The 19,729-nt window shown below is 45.0% G+C and overlaps 1 long non-coding RNA gene across 1 annotated transcript in view; it reads left to right on the plus strand.

Annotated features, from left to right (window-relative positions):
* Positions 1-2,491: 2,491 nt before the first annotated feature.
* The window catches only part of LOC141512544 (uncharacterized), a 37,760-nt gene continuing 20,522 nt past the window's right edge, over positions 2,492-19,729 (plus strand). Inside the window, exons 1-3 of the long non-coding RNA XR_012475525.1 lie at positions 2,492-2,684; positions 3,542-3,673; positions 12,203-12,320. This is a non-coding gene — a long non-coding RNA (uncharacterized LOC141512544). The remainder of the gene's footprint in view (positions 2,685-3,541; positions 3,674-12,202; positions 12,321-19,729) is intronic.

A 19,729-nucleotide genomic window follows, 5' to 3' on the forward strand; every position in this document is an offset into this window, starting at 1 on the left:
CAGGGAGAGCAGGAATTCAAATGTGGCCTCAGTCACTTGCAAGCTGGGTGACCATGGGTTGATCACTTCACCCTGTTTGCTGCAGTTTCCTCAACTGCAAAATGGAGGTCATAGCTCCCATCTCCCAAAGCTGTGATGATATGATGAGATCAACATTGTAAAATGTTTAGTCAGGATCTGGCATGAAGTAGGCATTCTATAAATGCTTATTGACTCCCTCTCTCTGGAAAGCAAGGATGATTTTTAGTCCCATTTTATAGTTGAGTAAATTGAGGCAAACAGAGATTGAGTGACTTGTTCACTAAGACTGAATTTTCCTACAGGTCTTCCTGCCTCCACGTTCAGTGTACTCTGCAATGTAGAAACTGTCTGTACAGCGTGGGGGGCGGGGGTAGTCCTTTCGGTCAGCCCCCCTAGGGCTCTCCCCAGCCTCATTCTGAGTGACAGTGAACTTGGGCTGCCCTGGGAGGGAGATAAAGTTTCAACATTATAGACTGTCTTGTGGTGGGGGGAGGAGGGGGAGAAGGCACCTACCCTAGGGTGTTGGGAGGTAAGTGAGTCAGTGGTTGGCAGCAGGATTCCCTCCCCCCACACCATGGCTAGGATCATTGCTAGAATGGGACTAGGCTTCTGACTGCAGAGCTGACCCCCCCCACCCAGAGGGGGGACTGGGAGGTTGCTTTGCAACTGTTAAAGGGCTTCCAGGGCACCAGTGTGCCACTGGAGTTCTCCTTGGCATGCTTTGCCTCCAAAGTACTCAGCTCAAGATCTCCTGGGTTCTTAACAGGTCTAAAGGACACCATACAACCCAGGTATTGGCAAACAGAAGAGAGGAGGAAGGGCAGGGGGGCCTCACTAACTTTATCCCTATGGTGACATCCCCACCTGTCAGGAGGAACAACAGGACCAGATCTCAGTGAGGGATGAGGATAAAGAGGGGGATCCTGGACTGTAGGGTCCAGGCTATAGGCTGGGGCTTCCATCCCCACTGGCCCATATGCCTTCCATGCCAAGAGACCATGCTGGACCTCTTGTATCTGCAGCAGTCTCTGTCTGGGCCCCTGGCATCAGGGTTGGGCAACTCTGGGGGCCATGTCCCTTTGAAGGTCAGTGAGCTTACTGGGCCTTGGAATAGCTGAACCAGTGGCTGATGAAAGGTCTCTGAGTCTCCCAAAGGGGCAGAGCATGGACAAAACCCAAGTCTTGCTGACTGATTCCTTGGTGCTTCTGTGAGGCCTGGAATGGAAGAGCAGTTAAAGAGGCAGGGATATGTGTCCTGGGAAGACCCAGAGGAGGGAGGAGTTTCATTGAACTTGTCCTAGAGAGGGCAGAGCTCCAAGAGCTGGAGACTGGCATGGGAAGAATCAGACAGAAGAAAAGGGTATTGGTAAGCACTGCCCCAACTGGGTCAGGACACTGGACAGCTCCCAGGGATCTGAAGGGATTTCAGAACCCTGGTTAAGTAGATACCTTTGAGAAGTAGCCAGCTCTTGCTCTGTGAGGATATGAGCTGATGGTGATCCAGGCTAGGCCATCAGAGTCATGCATGGGGCCTGCTCTGAGCTAGGGACTTCTAAGATCAGCTAAGAAGTCAGGCTATGGTGTCAGGACAGGATTGGGTCTGCCTTGGGTCTCCAGCTCCCTCAGAGGGACCCTGACCAGGATGCCCCAAGGATCTCTCAGTCTCTTGACAGAAAGTTGACTTGGAGGGTTGTCTCAGACTGCCCAGGCTTGAGGTGCTTCTTATGACCAGGGCTGGTGCTGCCTTCTCCTTCCTTAGATACATTGAGTTCCCTGGGCAGCGTTCTCTGATGCCTTCTGGGGGAGATGACCAGGAGCTCTCCAAGATGATCATAGTGGGGAACATCTCCATTGTCTCATTCACTAATCTCTCCATTCATTCCTATACTTTCCGGTCATACAGCCAACAGAGAATGAGCATCTTGTACAAAGTAGGTGCTTTCATCAGGGCTTGGGCTGAGTTTGTAGGGGAGAGGAAGTTAGCCTCAAGCCCTTGTAATGGATTGGGGAGGCAGAGCACACCTGTCCAAAAACCCATTTAAACCTAACTGTTGTTCAGTTGGCTTCATGGAAAACTCAGACTGGGGGAGTAGGAGAGGTTTCTTATGATGAAACTGCTTGTGTCCAACCAAATGCCAGAGAAGTCCTAGTATTGTCCCTTTTTTCTAGGAAGGGGCTTTTCTTTTCACTAAGGGCTGAAGGGAAGCCAAGGGGAGATCTGGTCAAATGGGTGCAACCAGCTTCCTTTTCCAAGCATAAGTCAGAGGTAAGACAGTGTAGGCCTCCTACACTGACCCCTATGGTATTCGTCATGAAATCAGTCCAGTGGGCTAATGTACTGCCCAAAGTTATGCTCTGAGTTAACAGAAGGGCTAAGAGCAGAATTAAGGACTCCTTCCTCCTGGATCAGGACTCTTGGCTTTTTTCAGGACCTGCCCAATCAGCCAACTCTTCTCATTGGGTTTAGCCATTCCACCTTCATAAACTCCCAAGAGATGAGAGCAACCAGGATGAAGTGACAATCAGGATTCAAGGGCTTGCAGTTGACCAAGAAGACTCTGAGAGAGGAGGATTCTTGTCCTGGGTTGTCAGAGAGGTTCCATGATGGGGAAGCAAGTCCACTATGGAGGCAAAGGTTATCCCTGAGAGGTGTGATTGACAAGGTACCCTTTGAGGGATGGGGCAGATGAGGTCTGAACATTTTGAATGTTTGTGGGAATACGTGGGAGCCAAGAGTGGTTGGGAGGAATGGGGGGGGGTGAAGGGCAAGAGCCAGGGCATTCCTCCATTAGAACACATGGGGAAGATTGACCCTGGTAGGAGGAGCAGCAGAAAATAGGGGTCTCTAAACCTTTGGGATTCTCTGGGGCTTTTCTCCCTCTTTGTTGACCAGACTGCCTTTGAGCATCTGCCTCCCCCTGAACTCCTTAGCTTCCTGTGCTTGTCCCACTGGCTAGTCCATTACCAAGCTAGCCTTCATTTCATGCTCTCAGTAGGTAGAGACTCCAGGACCCCAGAACATCAAAGATTAAACAAAGAGGTCAGTTATAGATAAGAGGAACTGGAGAAGGGAGGCCAGAGGGCATTGTCTAGGCTGAAGATGGTTAAAGGGCTCTGTCCTGTGGGTGCTTGGTCAGAAGGCAGAGTCAGGGAGAGCTGCAGAGAAACTTATTTAGATTTGATGTCAGAAAACATGCTTCTGGATCAGCCAGAAGATGTCCTTGGAGAGGTCATGACTTCTCTACAGTTACTTCCCAAATGGCACAGCCAGGGTTGGCCCTGGGTTCTCTGTCTCTAGTCTAGAACTTTTTCCAAGGTGCCCTGCTGCATCTGTCTAACTTCACAGAACTGAGGAGTCCTTCATTTGGAACTGCTAGAAAGAGGGTGGGGTAAGACTGGCATAAACAGAGGAAGGGGTAGAGCCCACTCCTGGCCTCTGAGGGACTGTTAAAGGCTCAGGGGAAACAGGGAACGGTGAGGATGCCCACATGTCACATCCCCCACTTTCTGTTGGTGGCAGGACATCGAGTGCCAGAGCTGGGAACAGAGAACAGATGATTCAATCAAGAACATCAGACTTGAGGTCGATGTGACCTGTCAGCAATGTGTTTGGAAGCTGCTTCTGGGCTCTGGCAGCATCTTCCCTAGAGATGTGAGTGAGAAGAGTCTTTTCATTGTCAAAGGGGAGCAGGCTCACTGAGGCAAGGCTGGTCTGTGGTGGGGGTAAGGCATCATTGCTGGATTCGTGGTATGTAAGAAAAGTGGAAAGATGTGTGGAGGAGGGGCACATTCTGAAGGGCTTTGGACACCAAACAGATGGTTTTCTATTTAATGCTAGGAGGGGAGTGGCAGGTAAGAAGACTGAGGAGTTTACTGAGTAGGGGGGTGACATGATTTGGTCTATTTAGTTTTCTTTGCCATCCTATAGACTTTCTTTTATGCATTAAAAATGAGTCTTCATTGCACATCATGTAAAATCTTTAATTGCACATTATGTATAACCTTGAGGAGGGTGGGGAAGAGGGAAAGAATTTGGAACTCAAAACTTTAAAAAATCCTAAATGTAATGCAATTGGGAAAAATTATATATATATATATATATATATATATATGTATTTAAAAAATGAAAATATGGTTTCTAGACTGTCCAAGGGGCCCATGGTCCATAAAAGTTCTGAAGACTCACTACCCTCAAGGGAAGGGGTTGAGGGAGTGAGCGTAAGTCTGATTTCCTGTCTCACTCACCATGCCTATTCTGGGGAGACCACTACTCCTGGAGACAGTGGGTCACACTCGTTTGGGCAAAATTCTCTAGTCAAATGCATTCTCTCATTTTATTCTCATTCTACAAATGCAGAAAATGAGGTTGTGAAACCTTGGGGAGTAGGAGTTGGGGCCAAACCAATAAAGATTTATCATGCCCTACTGTGGGGGTACAGTGAACAAAAAGAAGCTCCTTGCACTCTGGAAACTTGCAATGTGAGAGGTGGTAGAAAGATTAGGGGTGACAGGACAGCAGTGGGGTTGTCCTTGTTCTGAAGAGATGAAACCAGGAGTGACAGCAGATGACAGGCAGAGGGGTCTGCAAGACCAGTTTCTGCCCTCCATTTGGAAAGAAGGCATTAGGAGGAGTTGTCATCCCATCCTCCTCAGCCCTCCAATCGGTGGGGAGGAGTCAATCAAGACTTGAATTAGTTGCATGGTGGTGAGTGGGAAAATGATGGGCTTCTCTCAGGAGGGATATCTAGGTTCATGAAACTAAAATTGAGCATGGAAAAAGAAGCAGAGTGGTGATTTTAAATCTTTTTTCCGGTTTTTGAAAGGTGGTGGGGTTAAGTGACTTGCCAAAGGTCACACAGCTAGGTAATTATTATGTGTCTGAGGTCTGATTTGAATTCAGGTCCTGCTGACTCCAAGGCCAGTGCTCTATCCACTGTGGCACCTAGCTGCACCAATTTTAAATCTTAAATCCACACTAAGACTTTTGGAATGCCCAGTCTACTTCCCACTAGTGGTGAACTACAGGTGTGGAAAGAGACATACACATGTCCATTGTGTTGCTCTATTCTTATTGATCAGGTTTTTTTAGGTTTTTGCAAGGCAATGGGGTTGAGTGACTTGCCCAAAGCCATATTATTATTAAATGTCTGAGGTCAGATTTGAACTCAGGTCCTCCTGACTCCAGGGCTGGTGCTCTATGCACTGTGCCACCTAGCTGCCCCTTGATCAGTTTTTTTTTTAAAAGAGACTTCTATTAGTGGCCGAAGTTATTATATATTATCCTCTCCATTACATGTAAGTTTCATTGTTTTCTTTTTTTTAAGTTTTGCTTTCTGAATTCTATCCCACCCTTTCTCCCTTACATTTTTCTTGAGACAGTAAGAAATCTGTTATAGAATTTACATGTGAAATCATGTAAAACATTTCCATATAGGTCATTTTGTGCAAGAGGACTTTAAGGAGGGCAGAAAAAGAAAATGCAAAGTAGTATGCTTCTGTCTATATTCAGACTGTCAGACCCAGTTCTTTTTCTGGAGGTGGATAGCATTTTTCATCATGAGTCTTTTGGGATCATTGGATCATTTTATTATTGAGAATGCCAGGTTAATTCACAGTTCTTCACTGTCAAGTGTTGCGGATACTGTGTACAATTATTATTCTATGCATCAGTTCATGTTGCTTTTACAGTTTTTCTTCCTGAAATCATCCTGCTTTACATTTTTTTAGCATGGTAATATGCCATCATAATCAAGAACCACAACTCGTTCAGTCATTCTCCAACTGATGGGTGTCCCCTCAATGGCCGATTCTTAGCCACCAAAAATGTTGCTATCAATATTTTGGTGCAAATATATAGTTTTCCTTATTTTTTGAAATCTTTGGGGTATAGATCTAGCAGTGGTATTGCTAGATCTTAGAGTGTATACAGTTTTAGAGAGTTTGGGGCACAGATAGCTCCAAATTGCTCTCCAGAATGGTAGGAATCAAGACGATGGCAATTCAAATCCAACCTGACACTGTGTGACCTTGGGTAAATCACTTAACCCCAGCCACCTTCCATCTAGGGACATCTCCAGTTGTCTTGATTCATATATGACCACGGGATCCACTGGAGGAGAAAGTGAGGCTGGTGACTTAGCATAACAGCCCCTCACTCAGATTAAGTTCATGTGTTTGTCATGGCTTCACCTCCCTGACGTCATGGTCTTCTTTGAAGGAGAAACATCAAATCATCAAATTAGTGGCCCAATTTTCCCTTATCTCCTCTATCATTTATCATGAGAAGGAGAAATGTGTTCACAAGTGGGGAAGGTCAGAGTGGTCCACAGTGGAAGTAGGAGAGATTAGATGAGTGCCAATTCCCCCTCATGGATGGATTGCTTCTTCAGCTATGGGTTGGATCTGAGCTCCTGATTTTTCTTCTAGCTCAGCCATTCTGAGAATCTGAGTACTCAGCTTCCAATGCCATTTCAGGTATGAAGTTCCACCCAAAGGAATTCTAGGGAAACCTCCATCTGAACCTGAACTAGTCTTCTTCTGGAGCCCGTATTCCATGGGGTGCACTTCATGCTTCTCTGAACAGACCTGCACTATGAAGCAGGAAGGAAATGGAAACCTCCTCTTGGGATTGTCACATGGAGCCTGTTGAGCTAATTAACAGTTGACTCTTCTGGACTGTTAACAAGGAGAATTGATGATTTCCCAGGAATGTGATGCATGGCTTGCTGCCTTCACAAGTTTGCCTGGGGAGTTGTGATCCCTGCCTAAGACTGAGGGAGAACTTATGGTCTTAGGAGGGAGAGCTGCTTCCTAAAATGGTGGGGAACTTTACCCTTAGAAGGCAGGGCATGAAACAGGGGCTCCCTTGGAGCACCTCCAGCAGAGGCTGCATGACCCCTTGTCAGGAAGGTTGTGGTGGAGATGCCTGTTCAGGCTGGTCGGTCAGGTTGACTTCTGACATTCAATGTGCTTTGTCTTTGATACCTGGAAAATTGTAGATGCGCGTAATTGAAGAGGAGGTTCAAGGCTGTATTAAGATAGAAGTAACAATTTCCCAGAGTCGTCCCAATTTCATTAAAGACAGGGTCTGCCAGACCAACTTCATAAGCCAGTGAAGCAGGGGAAGGCTGTTGCTAGAGCTTTTCTTGATATTAGTAAAACTTTTGATAAAGCATACTTATTAATCTTGCCATGAAGACAAGGAGATGTGGGATTGGGCAGTTAGAATCAGGTTTAGAAATTGAGTTGGGGTTAGGTATAGTTAGGAATAGCTATATTCACTGAAGGTTTAGTTGGTCATAGTCCACTGTCTGTCTGACGTGAGATGTCCGGGAAGAGGCATTATGGTCTGTGCATCCCATTTGCACTAACATCAAGGTGAAGGGAGAGCTAAGCCACTGAATCACAGTCCGGACCTGGATCAAAGGGTAGGTACAGTTTTATACCCCTTTGGGCAAAGGTCCAAACTGTTTTCCTGGAATGATTGGATCAGTTTACAATTTTTCCACATTCCTTCCAACATAGGTTATTTTCCTTTTTTGTCGTATTAACTGCTCCAATTGGTATGAGATCATATGTCAGAGTTGTTTTAAATTGCATTTCTCTAATCAATAGTGATTTAGAGAATTTTTTCACATGATTATAGCTTTGATTTAATCTCCTGAGAACTGCCTATTCATATCCTTTGACCATTTGTCAATTGGGGAAGGAGTCATATTTTTGTAAATTTGATTCAGTTCCTTGTATATGTGAGAAGAGAGACCTTTATCAGGGAAGATTACTATAAGCTTTTCTCCTGGTTTTCTTCTTTTCTTCTAAATTTAGCTACATTGGTTTCATTTGTGTAAAATCTTTTTAATATTATATGATCAAAATTATCCATTTTACTTCCTGTAATCCTCTGTACTTCTTTGCTCATCAATTCATCTCTTATCCATAGATCTGGCCAGATATTTCATTTTGCTTAAGGTATCACCCTTTTTGTTTAAACCACGTGTCCCTATTGACCTTATCTTGGTATACAGTGTGACATGTGGGGCTAAACCCAATTTCTGCCAAACCACTTTCTAGTTTTCTCAGAACTTTTTTGCCAATGTGTGAATTTTTGTCCCATAGGTTTGGATCTTTGTGTTTAGCAAACATTAGATTACTATGATCATCTACCTTTGTGTGCTGTGTCCCCAATCCATTCCACTGACACTAGATTGCTTGGATGATTACCAGTTTATAATTTAGTTCTAGAGCTGAATGACTAGGCTGCCTTCTTTCTCACTTTTCACTGATTTCCCTTGAGATTCTTGACCTTTTGTTCTTCCAGATGAATTTTATTATTTTTAACTCTATAAAATAATTTTGGTCGTTGATTGGTATGTCACTAAGTAAATTAATTAAGATAGAATTGCTATTTCTATTTTATTAACTCAGTGTACTTGCATAATTGATATTTCTCTAATTGTTTAGATATGATTTTATTTGTGTGAAAAGTATTTTGTCATTATGTTCCTCCAGTTCCCAGATTTGTCTCAGTAAATAGACTCTCAAGTATTTTATATTGTCTATAGCTATTTTAAATTGAATTTCTCTTTTTTATCTTTTGCTGCTGGACTGTTGGTAAGATATAGAAATGTTGATGATTTATGTGGGTTTATTTTATGGCCCTCAACTTTGCTAAAGTCGTTGTTTTGACTAGTTTTGTTAGTTATTCTCTGGGGTTCCCTAAATATACCATCATATCACCTGCAAAGAGCAATGACTTTAGTTCATCATTTCCTATTCTAATTCCTTCTGTTTTTTCCTTGTCTTATTGCTATGCCTAGCATCTCTAGTATAATACTGAACATCAGACTCAGTAATGGACTTCCTGGCTTCCCCGGGAGCTTCTTGGCGAAGCTATCTCTCAGGTGGACACTAGGTGGCACCAAGGTGCATAGAGTGCTGGGTTTGAAATCAAGGAGCCCTCAAAGTCCTGAGTTCAAGGTCGACCTAGACCCTTCCTGACTGTGTGACCCTGGCCTTCATCCTGTCTGCCTCAGTTTCCTCATCTGTAAAGTGAACTGGAGAAGGCAATGGTGAAACTCCATCTCTCTTCCAAGAAAACCCTAAAGGAGAGGGTTCCCCTGAAATTGGCCAATAATTGAATAAACTCCTCCAGGGGAAAATGTTCACTACTTTGTTTGTCAGTTAAAGCCCTCTACATTTTGACTCCTTCACACCTGCTGGTATTTTTACTCATCAGGAAGCTAAGTTGCACCCAGAGTCAGCAAAATCTGAGTTCAAATCTGGCCTCAGACACTTACTTGCTGTATGTCCCTGGACAAGTCACCTCAACCCTGTCTGCCTCAATTTCCCCAAATGTACAACGGGGATGATAACATCCTTTCCACGGTTGTGGGGGATCAAATGAGAAAGCCATTATAAAGTCCTCAGGACAGTGCGGTTCCCTTGTCTCTTCCTCCTCAGCCCTTCCCTGATCTGTTCTGGTCGTGGGGTTACTCTCTGTTCTTCACATACACTACCTCCCATCTCTTTGCCTTTTCACTGACTAGGTCAGATGCCTGAAGTGCCCTCCCTCCCCACCTTTGCCTCTCAGAATCTCTGGCTTTCATAGACTGCTCAAATGTCATCTCCTTTGATTCCCCAGGATGCTCTTCTTTCCCCCTAGGATTATCTTCCCCCAAATCATCTTTATCTCACATAGGACGTGTTCACGGCTCACTTCCCTGGCCTCGCTTGACTGGTGGGTTGGGTCTCCAGGGAAAGTCTATGTCTACCCTCCAGACTTGAAGGTAACTCAGAAGGAATGGAAGGGTGTACACAAACTATGAGGCACTTGGGCCCCCACTCCACTGCAATCAGTATGACTCAGTTCAGTGAGATTCCATGGGGTAATGCTGATGAGCGATAATTTGTGATGAACTCATCTGGTAACACACATTTAGTCAGTTGGCTAACAAGATCAAGTGTTGATCCAGAGTTACATAAATTGTAGAGGCTGAATTAGATAAGAGAGGTTCAAATGTCAATCCTTCATTTATCTCTGGTCCTTTACTACTCTCTAGCACGGCCATGAGAATCCTGTCAAAGAGATTCCCATCTGAGTGACTCAATCCACGTCCATTTTGGGGTGGCATGGAACATCCCCCAGTGCATCTCTGTGTTACTCATATCATTTCCTCTCACCCCACATGTGGAGGAGCCTACGCTTCATGGGATCAGTTAGTCAGCAGAGATATCCCATGCTTCCTCCAAACCCAGGAGCCCCTGCTGATATATCATTTTTGGTCCTCAAACACAAATTCTATCAAACAGAGGGATTTTGTAGTTTACTTTGCCACTCCTGAGTATCTGGGCATCAAACTCTATAAAACCAAAGTCCTGGGGACCACAGATTGTGAGGAAGACAAGAAGTCTGCTTCATTAGAAGGGCCATGGACCCTTTAGTAAAGTTCTGTTGACTTGGAGCTCCAACTCAGTGGTTCTTCTTGCAGACTGAATAATTCTGGACTCCACACAGGCCCCCCAGGATCAGTTAACCTGTTAACATTTCTTTGATTTCAATGAACTAATTAATGTCAATTAGGCTTGACACTAACCTGCTACCCCAAATAGGAGGTTTACTCTTCCCTCAGGAAATCTACTTGTTCCCTGGGAAGGGTGGTCTGGAGTATTTTCCCCACTTTTTAAAAGGATTTTCCAAGGCATTGGGGTTAAGTGGCTTGCCCAAGGCCACACAGCTAGGTAATTATTAAGTGTCCGAGGCTGGATTTGAACTCACGTCCTCCTGACTTCAGGGCAGGTGCTCTATCTACTGCACTACCTAGCCGCCCCCTCCCCACTTCTTTTGACTTTTTATTTCCTCACTGAGTCTCTAACACTGTCACTTCTGTTTGTGGAATTGCCAATGAACAAGCCACTCCCTCGCTTGAGGGCCACAGCAGTTTGTCTGCCAGGGCTCTGTCAAGCTGACTTGGCTTCCTTGTGGTCTTCTCCCAGTTCTTGACTGCTCTGGCTGGTGGCAAATGCTACTCTGGATTCGAGGTGCTGGACCTCTCTAAAGGTTCCTCAGGACCCCGCATGTTCTGTTCTATATCTGTCATGTGTCCACCCATGACGAGGAAAGAATGTGCACAAAGAGACTGAGAAAGTCAAGACGCCCCATGCTCATTACCAAGGAAGCCAAGGTGCCAGATGCTCATGATTAAGGCACCATACACTTATAGTCAAAGTGCCACACTCGTGACCAGAGGCCAAGGAGTCACACAACTGAGGCCTAGGAAAACCAAGGTGCCACATGCTCATGACCAGGGAAGCCAACCAAAGAAACAAAGGCAGAATGGGTACCACATGATTCTGACCATTCAGACACCAAGAGATGCCAAGGGTCTGGGTTCCTCCTTGTCTGGACTCTCACATGGCCCTTTTTCCTCCCTCAGAGGCTACCAGGGAGGGCAAGAAGAAGAGCTGGTTATTCTCACTGTGTCCACATGGTGGGATCCAGGGCAAGGTTGTGGGTATCCCCCTCCCTTCTCCCCCCCACCCTTCAGGATTTCTAAATGGAAGTTTGGAGAGTTCTCTGCAGCTTTTGCTGGACTGCCCTGAGTGAGGCTATAAATAGTCAGCGATTCATGTCTAAAGACCTCTTAAGGCTAGTATCAATGGCACTAAAAGGTTTTGGAAAGTCCTTGGGCATCAGCTGCTTTCTCAGTTCCATCTCTGCTCCAGGGGAGGAGACAGTTGGCCATGCACCTATTCTTTCCTGATGAGCCACTGAAGGAGAAAGGATCCTGGGATGGATGGGAGATGGCTTTAGGTCCTCCAGCTTCCCAGGTGGAGCAGCCTCAGCTTCTTTAAGCACCATGGTCATGACAAGCACCTCTCACAGGAGCTTAGGCTGGACTCTGGGAGGCAGCATCACCAGGAGGAGGGAGAATCAATTCTGGAGCCAGAAGGGGCTGGCCTTGTCCAGTTCTCTGACCTGACTAACTGTGACCCTGGGGTGGTCCATCAACATCCCAGGGCCTCAGGTACCTCTCCATCTAAAAGCTGGATTGGCAGAGGGATTTCCTCATGAAGAAACTCTCAGTTCCTTTGGAATTACAGATATGGTTAAAAAAACAAACAAGGTAAAAACAGTCTAGAGAGGTAGATAGTGAACAGACACTGACATTCCATTTTGTTGCAGATGACAGCAGGGCAGTGAGAACCATCCCAGGCCCAGGGAGGATTCACAAGGGACAAGAGGAGTCTTCTTGTTGGGGAGGAGGTCTTCAAGAAAAGATGGAAGACCCTCTGCCTAGGAGGTTAGCCCTGGGGGGCGGGGTGGATCCTTGTATGAGTAGGAGCTGCCAGGGATGAACCCAGAGGCCACTGTAGATTCTCTATCCAGAGTCAAATCGATGACTTACCAGTCCCTGAAATGGGCCGACACCCTCCTCTCCCCACCATTGGAATCTTGCGTACTTTTGGCCCCTGCCCCAATCCCCTCCTCCAGTCTCGATTTCACTGGTCAAAATTCAGTTCTGCAGTCACCTCCTTTTTTCCTGTGGGGACAGGAGATTAAGCCTGACTGTGGGGTATAGTCCAGACTCACCTGTCCCTTGATCTAGGAATGCTCAGACCTGCCCAAGAGCATAGACTTCCCATCCTCCTCCTCCCCATGAGGATAAGGCCACCTCCCATTTGGGAGCCCATCTGGGATCCTTGGTGCTTTCTCCAAATAAGGACTTCTAGAAACTTTTCTCTGCTTCACCTGTTTGTGGCCATATGCATATAAGCAACACCTCTCAAGAGAGAGGTAAGCCCAGAATAGCAGCCCCCACTCCCACCCCAGCCAGGCTGGCCCACCCACATGTCAGAACTCCTCTTGGTTTTCTAAAGGCGTGCATATATATGTATATATGCATGTGGATATGTATACACACAGCTGGCTAACATTCTATATTTCCCATTGAGGAGGCCTGTAGGCTCCTGGAGCCCCAAGGCTCGGTCTTCCTGAAATGACCTTTTAAGACAGGGTACCCTAGGATGGGATGCACAGAGGGACCTGGGCTACCAGAGAGGGAGTTTGGGCCTGGCTCCTCTGCACATGGTAGGGCACTTGAACAGAACAGCTTGGGCTGGCTGGGTTCCCATGATCATCTTTGAAGAGTCAGGCCAGCTGGCTCCTTGTCATTTCTGATTGTAGAGAACATAGACCCTTGCTAGACCCTCTGCCCAAGATATGTGTTGGAGAAAGCACTGGGGAGTTAGGCTCCTTCCCAATGGGTTAGAAGGAGAAATAATCTGCGTTTTAGGTGGCCACTGGGTTCCTAAGAAATATCCCTGTCCTGCACAGTTCTGAAGACAAGACTCTACCTATTCCTTGTGCTAGGAAAACAGGTTGGGGTGTGGTCCAGCCTTGGGAAAGATACTGTGACCTAGGGGTCTGTCATTCCCCTTGGCCATAAGGGAGAGCTCAGGGCATGGTTTGACCTGCAGCTAACACTCCAAACATGGTCCAATGATGAGATCAAGGAATCACACATGGCAGGGGGGTGGGGGGGAGATAGAGGCCCAGGAAGAAACCTTCCTCCCACTTGGCAATATTCTCCTTGTTTTGGCTGTCCTCCAAGCTCTCTATGAGAAAACTTCACTGCTACCTCCCTGGCATGCATCACCGGGCAGAACATGGGCAGATCTGTGGCAGGGGCAGGCAGGTCTCAGAGGTCATAGGCACAAGGCCATACAACTGTTTTGTGTCTTCCACATTGAAGGCTGTAAGCTTATAGAAAGGCAGAATCCAAGCATGCTTCAACCCTGGGTGCCCAGAAGAGAATGCTGGCTGACCTGAACTATGTCCTGAATACATGCTGCTTAAATGGGACCTCACATGTATTATGTTCTGAATATGCTCTGGTCATGTTAGGCCTTATGTGGCATATGTCCTGAATCTATCCTGGTCATGTGGGCTCTTTCTTGTAGTATATTCTGAATGCATAATTTTCATGTGGAGCCTTATGTAGTATGTCCTGAATTCATCCTGGTCATATAGAGTCTTACATGCAGATATCCTGAATCCATCCTGGTCATTTTGGATCATACATGTAGTATATTCTGAATCCATCTTAGTCATTTTGGATCTTACATGTAGTATATCCTGAATCCTTCCTGGTCATGTTGGGCCTTACATGTGTCAGGTCCTGAATACATCAATATCACATGGAGCCTTAGATAGAGAGTTTCCTGAATCCATCCTGGTGATCTAGTTCCTGAATATAGCCTGGTCATGTTCAGCATTACATGTAGTATGTGCTGGATATATTCTGATCCTGTTTAAAGCCTCTTATTTGATGACACATGAATCTTTCCCTGGTGGCCCCTTACTTTTCTGACCTGGGGTACCCCATCTGTACCTGCTTTATTCTCCCCTGAATGCTTTTCCTGTCCTTCTGACTTGGCCTTCAGCCCAAGAATCTCTTCCCCAGTCTAGTATTGATTTCCATGGTTTCCTTCTTTCCCTCCTTCACCTATAGCTCCATCATGTAGGATCAATTCTTCAGTCTGCCATTGAGGACTTTTCTATATCTGCCTTCCATTGACTGCACCAGATCTCTTTTTTTAAAAGTTTACTTCCTTTCAGGAATTACAAGTTCTACCCAAATGGAATTATTGGCTATTCCTCCAACTCCACAGACCACCTCTTCTTTCTGTACCTTTAAAGTGGCTAGCCACCATGTCTTGGAAGGAACCCCTCCTTCCATCTTCAATTCTCTCTTTCAGATTTATTATCTTTCTTCAAGACAGCTCAGGGAAACCTACCTTCCTTCTCCTTGTAGGGCCTGTCTTCTCCCTCCTCAATATCCCTTGGGAGACACATCTTTGTGCCTTCCCTGTATCCTCCTGGTAGGTCATAGGCTCCTGGAGGTTCAAGAAGTCCTGTCTTTGTCCCTGGGAGAAGCAACCTGCCTTGCATAGAATGGAGGTTTAAGTAGTGATGGACAGAATTAATAGTTTCAGAGCAGGACAGTGGGGAAGTCAGAGTCTGCCTTTGAAAAGTTCTGTTGGTAGCTGGGGAGGTGGCATGAAGAGAAGATACTGGAAGAAAAGGAGCTCTGCAGAAAGGGTCCAGGCAGAGAAGGGTAGGTTGGCCAAGTAGAGTGTCTTGCCAAGTAAATTCCTTTATGTCTTTATTCTCTTAAATCGATGTTGTTTCCTAATCCACAATCGCCTTCTGTAAGGTCAGTATGTTTTTGTTTTCACTAGTGCTACAGATGACCTAGCATTCTATGGAATGTATCTTGTTGACTGGCACACAGTAGGCACTTAAGAAAACCAATGAAACCTCTTTATCACAAATTTGGAATCTAGACTTAGAAGGGACCACCTGATTGAGTGTCTGCCATCTTGCAGAGTGGATAAATAGCATGGTCAAAGTCTCAAAGCGTGATGAGCCAAGGATTGAACCCAAGTCTGCTGAGCTCCACATTCCTCTCCAAGATGCTCTTGTCTGGGTCTGTCCTAGCCTTGAACTTCAACTTCTTTCTGTTTCATTAATCTCAACAATGCCCAATTTAAAGATTTCTGTTCTCCAGGTCTGACATTCTATCCACTGTGCCAACCAGCTGCCCAAGAGCCTTTTACTCGGGCAGCTAGGCAGTATCACAGTGTATAAAGAGCTGACCTAGAATCAGGAAAATTCATCTTTCTAAGTTCAAATTCAGTCTCAGACACTTACTAGCTATGTGACCCAGACAAGTCCCTTAATATTGTTTGCCTTGGTTTTCTCATCTGCAAAATGAGCTGTAGAAGGAAATGGCAAACCTTTCCAGTGTCTCTGCCAAGGAAATCCCAAATGGGGGTATGGAGAGCTGAACACAACTCTCCTCTCTGCTGGTGGAGACAACAACATCAACAAAATATTAACTTCACCGAATGGGAAATGTGTAGTCAATTAACAGTGCATTTGTTCAAAATGAGGTACCCAGGGTGTGGCAATCCCCAATGCTACAATTTCCATGAGCATTAAGAGAGACATATTGTGACTAATAGGAAATATATTTATAAGAGTGCATATACACAACTTTGATCAAACTGTTTGCTGTCCCAGGCAGGGGGGAATGAGAAGAAGGGGGAGAATTTGGAACTCAAAATTTTAGAAAACAGATGTTAAAAATTGTTTCGACATGTAATGTAGAAAAAACCAGAATGTTAAAGAGAAAAGAAGTCAGAGAGAGACAGAAAGACAGGTAGAGATGGTGCTGTTGGCTCCAGCAGCAGGGAGGCAATGGTGCCTCTCTCTTTCACCCCCAGATGGACCTCATCTGGGGTGGACCATGGTCAGGTCTGGGCACAAGAATTTAAAGATAACTTTGATCAGGTGGAGCATATCTGAGGGAGAGCAGCCAGGATTGGCAAGGGATCCAAGTCATGTTACACTGAAGGATTTGGAGATGCCTAGGATGAACATGAGAAGACTGAGGGATGCACTGGATTTGTTCAATCTTTTGAAGGGGGTCCCATGGAGGAGGTGCCATCTTTGTTTGATTCTGGAGTTCAGTATCAGGAACAATGGGGGAAGCTGCAAAGAAGTCAGTTTGGATCTTCTGGGGAAGGGTCCTCATCATTCCAATTCTCCAAAGATGGGGAGGAACTTCAGGCTTTTCTATGTCTGAATCACAGGTAATGTGGACAACAAAGACACTTCTTTTACTTTTTTTTTTTAACATTTTAAATATTTTATTTATTTTTCCAGCTACATGAAAAGATAGTTTTCAACAATTATATCTGGCAAGGTTTTGAGTTTCACATTTTTCTCCCTCTCCCTCCCCTCTTCCCCCTGACAGAAAGCAATTTAATAAAGGCTATACATATATGGCTATGTTAAACATATATCCATATGAATCATGTTGTGAAAGAAGACTCGAAGCAAAACAGAAAAACCCTAGAGAGAAAAAATATATGACAATTTTTAAAAAATTGAAAATAGTAAGCTTTGGTTTGCATTTGAATTTCACCATTCCTTCTCTGGATGGGTATGGTATTTTTCTACCCCAAGTCTTTTGGAATTGTCTTTCATTACTGTACAATTGAAATGAGCAAGTTTATCATAGTTGACCATCACCCAGTGTTGTTAGTGTGAACAATGATCTCCTGGTCCTGCTCACTTCACTCAGCATCAGTTTATGCCAATCTCTCCAGGCTATTCTGAAGTCCCATCCCTCATAATTTCTTATAGAATAATAGTATTACATCATATTCATATTCATATTCCACAATTTGTTCAGCCATTCCCCAATGGATGGGCATCCCCTCATTTTCTAATCCTTTGCCACCATCAGAAAAGAGCTGCTATAAAATTTTTGGACATGTGGGAGTTTTAGCCTTTTTCATGATCTCTTCAGGATACAGACCCAGTAGTGGTCCTGCTGGATCAAAAGGTCGGCACAGTTTTATTGCCCTTTGGGTGTAATTCCAAATTGCTCTCCAGCAAGATTCGATCATTTACAACTCCACTAACAGGTTTCCCATATCCCCTCCAACTCTGATCATTTCCCTTTTTAATTATATTGACCAATCTGATAGGGTGGAGATGGAACTTCAGAGTTGTTTTAATTTGTGTTTCTCCAATCATTAATTGATTTAAAACATTTTTATATGACTATAGATGGTCTTCATTTCTTGTGAGAATTGTCTTTCTCTAGCATTTGACCATTTGTCAATAGGGAAATGATGGTATTGTTATACATTTGAATAAGTTCCCTATATAGTTTAGAAATGAATGCTTTGTCAGAAACACTAACTATAAGAATTGTTTCCCAACTTACTGTCTTCCTTTGATTTTTGGTTGTATTGGTTTTAGTTTTGCAAAACTTTTCAATTTCATGTAACCAAAATTATCTTTTTGTGTTTTATAACATTCTTTATCTCTTCTTTGGTCATAAACTCTTCTCATTTCCCTGGATCAGAGAGACTAAACTGTTCCTTGTTCTCCTACTTGGCTTATGGTTCCACCCTTTATGCCTAAATCCTGAACCCATTTCAACCTTATCTTGCAATAAGGTGTGAGTGATGGTCTGAAATACTGTTTTCTAATAAAGACACTTCTAACAAGGATCCTTCTTCCTAAATGAGGGCCCCAGGTTTCCTTCCAGCAAAGGGACTCAATGGGTGCCAGGTGGAAGGACAATGGCTTATTCCTCCATCACAGAAAATATGGAAGAATCAAAAGGCCCTAAGATGCTCACTCAACAAACACCTACTGAACACTGCTATGATCTCAGCCTGGTGCTGAAAGCTGTGGGTTCAAAGAAAGGGCCCTGCAAGGAACTCCCAGTCTAATGGGGGAACTCCTGCTCATACCCTTCAAAGAATAGAAGTGGAAGTCTAAAGGACAGATCATCTCCCTGTGAGGCCAGATTTAGGCCATGTGAAAGACCAGGAAAGTTGTCATCCTCTGGCAGGTGAGACTTGTGCTGTCCTGAAGGCAGTTGGAGGCAGAGGGGAAGAGTGAGAGCATGCCAAGCAGGAGACCCAGACAAGGCCAAGCCCTTGCCATGGTCAGGAGATGAGGTCTGTGTGTGTTACCATCTTAAAGAGGCTGGAGGGGGAGTGTGGCATCAGAAAACCAGAAGGGGAGTAAGGGACTGGACAGAGAGTTTTATGTTTGATTCTGGAGGATGATTCTGTTTGACTTTTAGTCAGACGTTAGCTGGCATCAAACAGTGGCCCACCATGCTTGTTATTCTTAGTCGGGATGTAAAGACCAGTACTTGCACTGCCACCTTTATTGATGACGACTTCCCAATTAGCCATAAAGGTTCAGATTCTCTTGTTTGGCTCTTCAGCTGTTTAGGGTTTGGGATAGTTCTCCATTTTAGTGAGGTCACCCAGACCTCTCTTCTTTATCACCTCCATGCTTGTCTCCTTCCATCTTCTTAGTCTTCCTTGATTAAAATCTAAGCTCCTTGAGGGTAGGGACTTCTCTTTGTATTCCCAGAACTTACCAATGGGCCTTAATCAATGTTGGTTGGCTCAGAGCTGGAAATAAAATTTTTGATTACACGTAGCTGTAAATGTATTTCAGCTAGAACAAGAGGTAGGTTCAAGGCTTTGTCTTTGTTCTCTGTGGGTTTTGTCCAAATGTTCCTCCAGCCACCAAGTCTGAGGGCCTTGGAGCTATGTTCTGACTACAAGAAAACTGACATATGAGCCTTAGTCTGGTTGGTTCCCAAGGGCCACATTCTGCCCCCAGCTGGTACTTTGTAATGTCCTTTATTTGTCCAAAAAAGTCACCTTAGGAGAGCTGTGGACCCTCATGTCTGTCTTCTTCCTGCTGGAGGTTCTTGCTTCCATTTCTTGCCATTGTCTTTCTGATCCCTGGTGGCTGATCCCACGCCTCTAGGCCCCGTCCCAGTTATCTTCACCCCCATGGCCCTGTTTCTCTCTTTGTGGTTTTAGTTGACAGAGCTGGGGCATATGCACTGGGAGGTACTGTGGATCTGGGCCCTGGGTGCTGAGTTCTCAATAAGCAGGGAGAACTCAGCAGCCCCTGTCCTTCCCGAAATCGATAAAAGCCTGGCAATTGTGCCAGTGAACTGAGTGAAATCATGGAATTAACATCCACATGATCTTGAGCTCAAGATGATAGGATCAACCCCAGAAGGAGAGTCACAGAGATGAATTAGTCCACAGAGCCTCTGGCCAGTCCAGTTCCCCAGACTGGCAGCCTTCA

Source organism: Macrotis lagotis, chromosome 1 (genome assembly GCF_037893015.1).
Source record: "Macrotis lagotis isolate mMagLag1 chromosome 1, bilby.v1.9.chrom.fasta, whole genome shotgun sequence".
Lineage (NCBI taxonomy): Eukaryota > Metazoa > Chordata > Mammalia > Peramelemorphia > Peramelidae > Macrotis > Macrotis lagotis.